The sequence below is a fragment of the Salmo trutta genome, chromosome 20 (assembly GCF_901001165.1).
Source record: "Salmo trutta chromosome 20, fSalTru1.1, whole genome shotgun sequence".
NCBI lineage: Eukaryota > Metazoa > Chordata > Actinopteri > Salmoniformes > Salmonidae > Salmo > Salmo trutta.
This window is the reverse complement of record NC_042976.1, coordinates 18989224-18997328: the sequence shown is the minus strand read 5'-3', so window position 1 is coordinate 18997328 and position 8105 is coordinate 18989224. Positions and strand designations below refer to the sequence as shown.

At 43.3% G+C, this 8105-nt stretch overlaps 1 long non-coding RNA gene across 1 annotated transcript; it reads left to right on the top strand.

Annotated features, from left to right (window-relative positions):
- The first annotated feature begins 556 nt into the window (after positions 1-556).
- On the top strand, positions 557-845 carry LOC115155342 (uncharacterized). The gene is made up of 2 exons (XR_003868030.1): positions 557-638; positions 777-845. It is a non-coding gene; the product is annotated as an uncharacterized LOC115155342 (long non-coding RNA).
- The last annotated feature ends 7260 nt before the right edge of the window (positions 846-8105 follow it).

Genomic DNA, 8105 nt, shown 5'->3' with positions numbered 1-8105 from the left:
CCCGGATACGCACCAGGTTGTAAGTGCTCCTGAGATCTAGTTTAGTGAAGAAGCGCACCCGTGCATTGACTCAATCGCTGTGGCTATGAGAGATAGCGGGTAACTGTACTTCACAGTGATCTGGTTCAGGGCTCGATAGTCAATACACGGGCGCAGACCTCCCTCCTTCTTCACAAAAAAGAAACTTGAGGGGGCGGGTGAAGTGGAGGACCTACGGGATACGCAGGAGAGTCAATAAGGAAGAGACTGATTCTCTCCTCGTGACCCCCCTGCGTCACCATGCCCAGGGGAGTGGTGGCCACCCTAATCGATCCGGACCCTAATGGTCGACTGTCCAGAGCGTGAACTGGGAAGGGCCTAACCACTGGAACAATAGGGATCTCTAAACTATGGGCGAATGCTCTGTCGATAAAATTCCCAGCCGCGTCTGAATTGATGAGCGCCTTATGCTGGGAATGCAGGGAAAACTCATGAAAGTTAACATACAAAAACAGGTGTGCAACAGAAGGCAATCTAACTTAAGCAGATCTTAGTCTGAGTCATAACTGTTGATGGCAGAGGCTAAGAAAGACAGTAAAGGGACTTTCAAGGGACTTTAAGGATTCAATAACCTCTTTTCAGGACAAGCAGCCAACGAGGTATTTTGTTCTACATATAGAACTTTGTTCATAGTCGCGCCAAGTTCCATTTGTATTGTTGCACCGAGCGCCATTTGTATTTCTTTGTTTCAGTACTGTATAATTTATCAACGTTAATGTGTTCATTCAAACATATAGTTCTCACGGCGTGACGTGGATGCATCGGAGAAAAAGACCTGCAATGCAATAAACGCCCGTTTCAAGGAACCAACCTGTGTCTGTTGTCGTGAAGAGAGCTACAGACCCCCTACCTACTCTCACTAGGCTTTCCCAATCTAAGGACACGGTCAGCATCCTGTGGTCTGAGAAGTGCACCGCTTGGCTTGTCAGGGAGAACATTCTCAGATGATTGATTGTAGTTCATGTGTGCAACAGTCTCTCCTGGGCCTTTGTCTCGGAGGGCACAGTTGAAGACTCCCCCCACCAGGACTGGTGTGGGGGTGAGCAGGAGTAACCGAAGCTGTTTGAAGAGGGTTACTTTCTCGGCCACGTTGGTGGGGCTGTACACATTGATGACCCTCAGGGGACGAACCCTGAATCTTGAGTTCAAAGACGAGGATTCGCCCGCTCTTGACTACCCTGCTGGACTTCAGTTTGAGGTGGGAGGATGTATCAAATCAAATTTTATTGGTCACATACACATGGTTACCAGATGTTATTGCGAGTGTAGCGAAATGCTTATGCTTCTAGATCCAACAGTGTAGGTAATATCTAACAATTCCACAACAAAACCTAATATCTAACAAATTCCACAACAAAACCTAATACACACAATCTAGTAAAGGAATGAGATAAGAATATATCAGTATAAAATATATGGATGAGCATTGACAGGGCGGCTAAGATGCAATAGATACAGTTGAAGTTGGAAGTTTACAAACACCTTAGCCAAATACCTTTAAACTCAGTTTTTCACAATTCCTGACATTTAATCCTAGCAAACATTCCCTGTCAAAGGTCAGTTAGGATCCCCACTTTATTTTAAGAATGTGAAATGTCAGAATAATAGTAGAGAGAATGATTTATTTCAGCTTGTATTTCTTTCATCGCATTCCCAGTGGGTCAGAAGTTTACATACACTAAATTAGCATTTGGTAGCATTGCCTTTAAATTGATTAAATTGGGTCAAATGTTTTGGGTTGCCTTTTTGGGTTGCCTCCTTGCTCGCACACACTTTTTCAGTTCTGCCCACAAATTTTCTATAGGATTGAGGTCAGGGCTTTGTGATGGCCACTCCAATACCTTGACTTTGTTGTCCTTAAGCCATTTTGCAACAACTTTGGAAGTATGCTAGGGGTCATTGTCCATTTGGAAGAGCCATTTGCGACCAAGCTTTAACTTCCTGACTGATGTCTGGAGATGTTGCTTCAACATATCCACATAATTTTCCTACCTTTTCCTGCCATCTATTTTGTGAAGTGCACCAGTCCCTCTTGCAGCAAAGCACCCCCACAACATGACGCTGCCACCCCCGTGCTTCACGGTTGGGATGGTGTTCTTCGGCTTGCAAGCTTCACCCTTTTTCCTCCAAACATAACGATGGGCATTATGGCCAAACAGTTCTATTTTTGTTTCATCAGACCAGAGGACATTTCTCCAAAAAGTACGATCTTTGTCCCCATGTGCAGCTGCAAACCGTAGTCTGGCTTTTTTATGGCGGTTTTGGAGCAGTGGCTTCTTCCTTGCTGAGCGGCCTTTCAGTTTATGGCAATATATGACTCATTTTACTATGGATATAGATACGTTTGTACCTGTTTCCTCAAGCATCTTCACAAGGTTCTTTGCTGTTGTTCTGGGATTGATTTGCACCAAAGTATATTCATCTCTAGGAAACATAACACGTCTCCTTCCTGAGCGGTATGATGGCAGCGTGGTCCCATGGTGCTTATACTTGCGTACTATTGTCTGTACAGAAGAACGTGGTACCTTCAGGTGTTTGGAAATTGCTCCAATGGATGAACCAGACTTGTGGAGGTCTAAAAAAAAATTCTCAGTTCTTGGCTGATTTCTTTTGACTTTCCCATGATGTCAAGCAAAGAGGCACTGAGTTTGAAGGTAGGCCTTGAAATACATGCACAGGTACACCTCCAATTGACTCAAATGATGTCAATTAGCGTATCAGAAGCTTCCAAAGCCATGACATCATTTTCTGGAGCTTACCAAGCTGTTTAAAGGCACAGTCAACTCAGTGTATTTAAAATTCTGACCCGCTGGAATTGTGATACAGTGAATTATAATTGAAATAATCTGTCTGTAAACAATTGTTGGAAGAATTACTTGTGCCATGCACAAAGTAGATGTCCTAACCAACTTGCCAAAACTATAGTTTGTTAACAAGAAATGTGTAGAGTGGTTGAAAAACGAGTTTTAAATACTCCAACCTAAGTGTATGTAAACTTCCGACTTCAACTGTGTCATAGAACACAGTATATACATATGAAATTAGTAATGCAAGATATGTAAACATTCTTAAAGTGCCATTATTAAGGTGACTAGTGTTCCATTTTTTAAAGTCTCTCTGATATCCAATAGTTCTCCCAGCTGTATGTAATAACACTTAAGGTTTTCTGGGCTTAAAATGTAAGAAATAATACATATAAAAACAAAATACTGCACAGTTTCCTAAGGACTAGAAACGAAGCTGCCATCTTGCTTGAGAAGGACGGGAAGGGTGCTGGTTCTGGTCTGGTTCTGCTTGTCTAGTAATGATCTGTTTGAGTGGAGGAAGGACAACCTCAGAGCGAGCAGGCGCAGCCTGAAGCCCTCGACCTGAAGGTCGACTGTGACACTCCCCTGTAGCCTGCTCACTTCCTGGCATAGATTAGTTTCTTTAGGTACTTCCTCTGCACCTCAGCGATGGTAGCTGTCATGGGGGTTGTCTGGTCACAGGTCTGCTCCGGTCCTGCAGGGGGAGGAAGGATAACTTCAGAGTGAGCAGACACACCTGGTAGCCCATGACCCAGAGGTCAATGGAGGCACTCCACTGTAGTCTGCTCGCTCCAGGTGTGCTGGTGTCTTTTGTCCTTCCTTCCTTGTCCACTGGACCAGAGAGACAGAGCAAGTCGCGGTCAAGCCACTGTTACCATTGCTGCCTCCTGGTCCTTCCAAAGAAAGCATAGTGGAATATGAGTGTAGAGCGAGGGACACAACCCTAGAAAATCTCCATCACGCAGGGTTGTGGGTAATAAAGAGAAAACACTACCACATATCACCTAAATTGGTACAGCACTCTCACTAACGGGTGCAACAAACATAGCCTCTTACAGGACATGCCTTGACATATTACTGAGTGACAAACAACAATTACATGCAACTACTATTGTTTGCAAGGTTTGTGATGCTCCAGAAATGTAGTATCGTACTGTATTCAGCTTTTAAGTAATTTACTGACAGCAATTGGCTAATTAACTAATATAGAGTTTCAGGACAAGCTATGTAGCATTTGTAAAGCACAGTATGTTACCATATTCTGTGGGGGAGGAGCATTCCCACTAACGGGTGCACCAAATACAACCTCTTACAAGACATGCCTTAAAATATGTTCATGAGCCATAGACTCTTTCCCCACGCACAACATTTTCCCCCAATGCACTGTGCATTCTACTGTGCAATTCTACTGTGCATTCTTCTGTGTTTCACTGTTGAAATTACAGAGAGGTCTTACAGTGTGCTGTAAAACAAATGTATGACATTTTACTGTCCATTTAACGGTAGTATATTGTTGATTAATACAGATAAAATAAAACAATGTGTCATGACTGTCCTAATCAGGTCAGGGTACAGGAGACCACCACCCTACAGATTATCTCCCAAACCCCATCAGAGGAGGAGAGATGTAGGGGTCTGAAGATGTGGGGGTTTTATGACACCTCACGCCCATAATAAAACTTAGGCCACAGAGAAATTCCTTTGTCCTAACAATGGAGAACTGGCCTCAGAACATTAAACATGCAATAAAGGGACTTTGGAACAATGGTTTCCGTCAGCCACAATGGTGGTTATGACGAAAAGTGGAATATTAAAATGTATGTAACTTTTGTATTTGTTTTTAAAGGTTAAGAGATGACGTTATTATGAAAACATTGTACCTTTAAGAGTTTTCCCCGTATGTGCCTGATGTTTATACATTGTACGTTGAGTGGAAAATATCCAAATCAAACAGAATGTTTTGGTAAAGATGAAATGTGAAGTTAGTGTCTAAAAGTGGAATATTAAAATGCCGTGCCCCTTTACTTGGTCCGCCCAGGGAATTGCCCTAAAGGCGGTTACACCCACTTCTGCCCCGAGGGTATAAGACAGGAGAGTGAAGACTTAACATAGGAGACTATTGACCCCAAGCTGCAGCTAAGGTCTAACAAAGTCGACGAACCCCAAAACGAAACACAAGGTTGAAGACAAAGAAATATTTTTCTACACGAGCTACGGACGAGTAGCTGTGTCTAAGCGGGTGAATTCAAGCCGAACCACCCAGCCTCCACTCTCCATTGAATCGTGGTATCGACCCCGTTCGGGCCGAAGCTGTGAGCTCTGAGCTACAGAGCTGTCTGTCCTCAGAAGACCCCTTTCAGATCAAGGGCGAGGGATCAGACCATTTAGCCAAGAAGGACACTGACATCGTGAGGACAACCAGAGAGTTGCGCCGGAGAAGTGCGTCATTTAGAAGCCTAAACGACCCACGCGGAGCTTCCCACCTGAGACCTCCAACACGTAATTACATCATTATATTCTGACCCATAAGAGCGGCAGTTCGGGGCGAGGCTAGTTAAATAAGCATGGCTGACAAATGAACCCAAATGTATATTTCTCTCGTGTACTTCCTTTATTTCTCTCTCTTTAAAATCCCCATTTTGGGTAACAAGCGCCATAGTGTGTTGGCCCGTTATACTAAGTCCTAATCAATAGCTAGACTGTGTTTTGTGTATGTGTATTTTTATCATCATTTTAGCTTGCTAGTAAATAAATAATCAACTAAGATTGGTGTGGTAAATTCAGTGGTAAAGCCCGGGTCCGTGCAGATTCCCGGATTGTACGACGTTCAGATTATGAGACTGTAGAGGAAATTGATTAATTTAGCGACTGTTGTAATCGATATTCTGATATCCTTTGAGTTAATTTGGGAAATAGAAACTCAATCAAAACAATGTTCCCATGGTGCCCCAGGTTAATGAGTTAATAATTGCTTGATTCATTGCTTAATTCATTTAATCACGCAATTATAAACCGTTAATCATTCGATGAGCAGCAGTCGTCACATTAACTAATACAACATCACGACAAATGGCTGCCTGTGTGATTATAGACACCTTCAAAGTCCTGAATCCTGCAACTCTTTTTCCTGTGGATGTGTGCCCCGTGGAGGTGGTAGATTGGCACGGCTGTGGTCTGGTGCACGCTGGTTAATCCTGCCATTCACGCGTGTGAGCGTGTGTGGGGGAGAATATGTCTGTGGTCTGGTGCCTGCTGGTTACTCCAACCAGTCACACATAGTGGCGTGCCATAATCCCCTACCACGCTCACATGTAACACGCACGTTACCAGGACGACATTTCCGCACCCCTGCTAAACAAAAAGATAACACACTTGCAACTTCAGGCTACACACACACACACACACACACACACACACACACGCACACACACACGCACACACACACACACACACACACACACACACGCCTTGGTACTGACATTGCTCATTACTCCCCTCTACACCAGATTGGCTCCAGTCCAAATCAGTGTCCACATAGGTCCAGGTAGCATCCTATTATATGGTTGGATTTCATGGACACGTACCGCAGTATTAAGCAGCCGACAGGACTCTGAAAAAGTATAATTGCGTCCTGATAATTCCAAATAACCATTTCTAAATTAATGAATCGCCTTTCAGGCACCATTTGATTCAATCAATCATCTTTGTGCACATTTGATACCAAATCTGTGTGTAAATATGGAACAGAAACATTCACAGCAACAAATCAAATGGCACTATATATATATCACTATATATTGCACTTCATAGAGAATAGGGTGCATTTGGGATGCAGCAATGAAGAACGATTCTCAAAATATGAAGTTTGTGTGTTATTTTGCCTTGTCATTCCACAAGTCAGTCAGTTACAGTATTAACACAGCTCCCATCTACTGCTGTGACAATGATGAATATAAAAAAGTTTCATGGAAGGAATAGAATGAGCCCTGTCGTTGCCTTGTCAGTAATGAATAAACCATTTTTTAAATCAGTGTGTGTGTGTGTGTGTCTGTGTTCTTAATTGGAGAAAACCTGCTCCCCTACCAGCCTGTGACCTTGGCTCATTGGTAGCCAATTAGAGTAGCGTTCAACTACAGGCATCCTCCAACCATGTTTTCACTCATTACAAACCACCTGAACAAAGAACAACTTCGATACCTCACCAGGTCTCATCACTTCAACAACAATGGTGTAATGAGAACCCATGTTGCTTACCGTCGTGTTCAATGAAGTCACTTGTTTTTATCAAGCTCTTGATTTGTGTTGGTGATCTGTATCCTGACGTTTTGCTGCACTGGAGCTGCAGTAACTAAAACAATACAGAGAACGATCAAAACTGTACACCTGTAATTTTATAGTAATGCAACAATGAAATTCTGTCACTTGTATTCTTGAATTTGAACATTTTTGATTTCGAACATCTGACCAACGTCTAAGGAACATCAATCAAGCCTAAAGCGTTTGCTTTTACTTAAACTGTTTTACTTAACCTTCCTCACCATCTTAAATAAACATGCCCCACTCAAAAAATGTAGAACTAGGAATAGATATAGTCCTTGGTTCACTCCAGACCTGTCTGCCCTTGACCTGCAAAAAACATCCTGTGGCGTTCTGCATTGGCATCGAATAGCCCCCGCGATATGCAACTTTTCAGGGAAGTTAGGAACAAATATACACAGGCAGTTAGAAAAGCTAAGGCTAGCTTTTTCAAACAGAAATTTGCATCCTGCAGTACTAACTCAAACAAGTTCTGGGACACTGTCAAGTCCATGGAGAATAAGAGCACCTCCTCCCAGCTGCCAACTGCTCTCAGGCTAGGAAACACTGTTACCACCGATAAATCTACTATAATTGAACATTTCAACAAGCATTTCTCTACGGCTGGCCATGCTTTCCACCAGGCTACCCCTACCCCGGTCAACTGCCCGGCACCCTCCACAGCAACCCGCCAAAGCCCCAACCATTTCTCCTTCACCCAAATCCAGATAGCCAATGTTCTGAAAGAGCTGCAAAATCTGGACCCATACAAATCAGCCGGGCTAGACAATCTGGACACTTTCTTTCTAAAATGATCTGCCGAAATTGTTGCAACCCCTATTACTAGCCTGTTCAACCTCTCTTTCTTATTGTCTGAGAATCCCAAAGATTGGAAAGCTGCCGCAGTCATCCCCCTTTTCAAAGGGGGTGACACTCTAGACCCAAAATGCTACAGTCCTATAT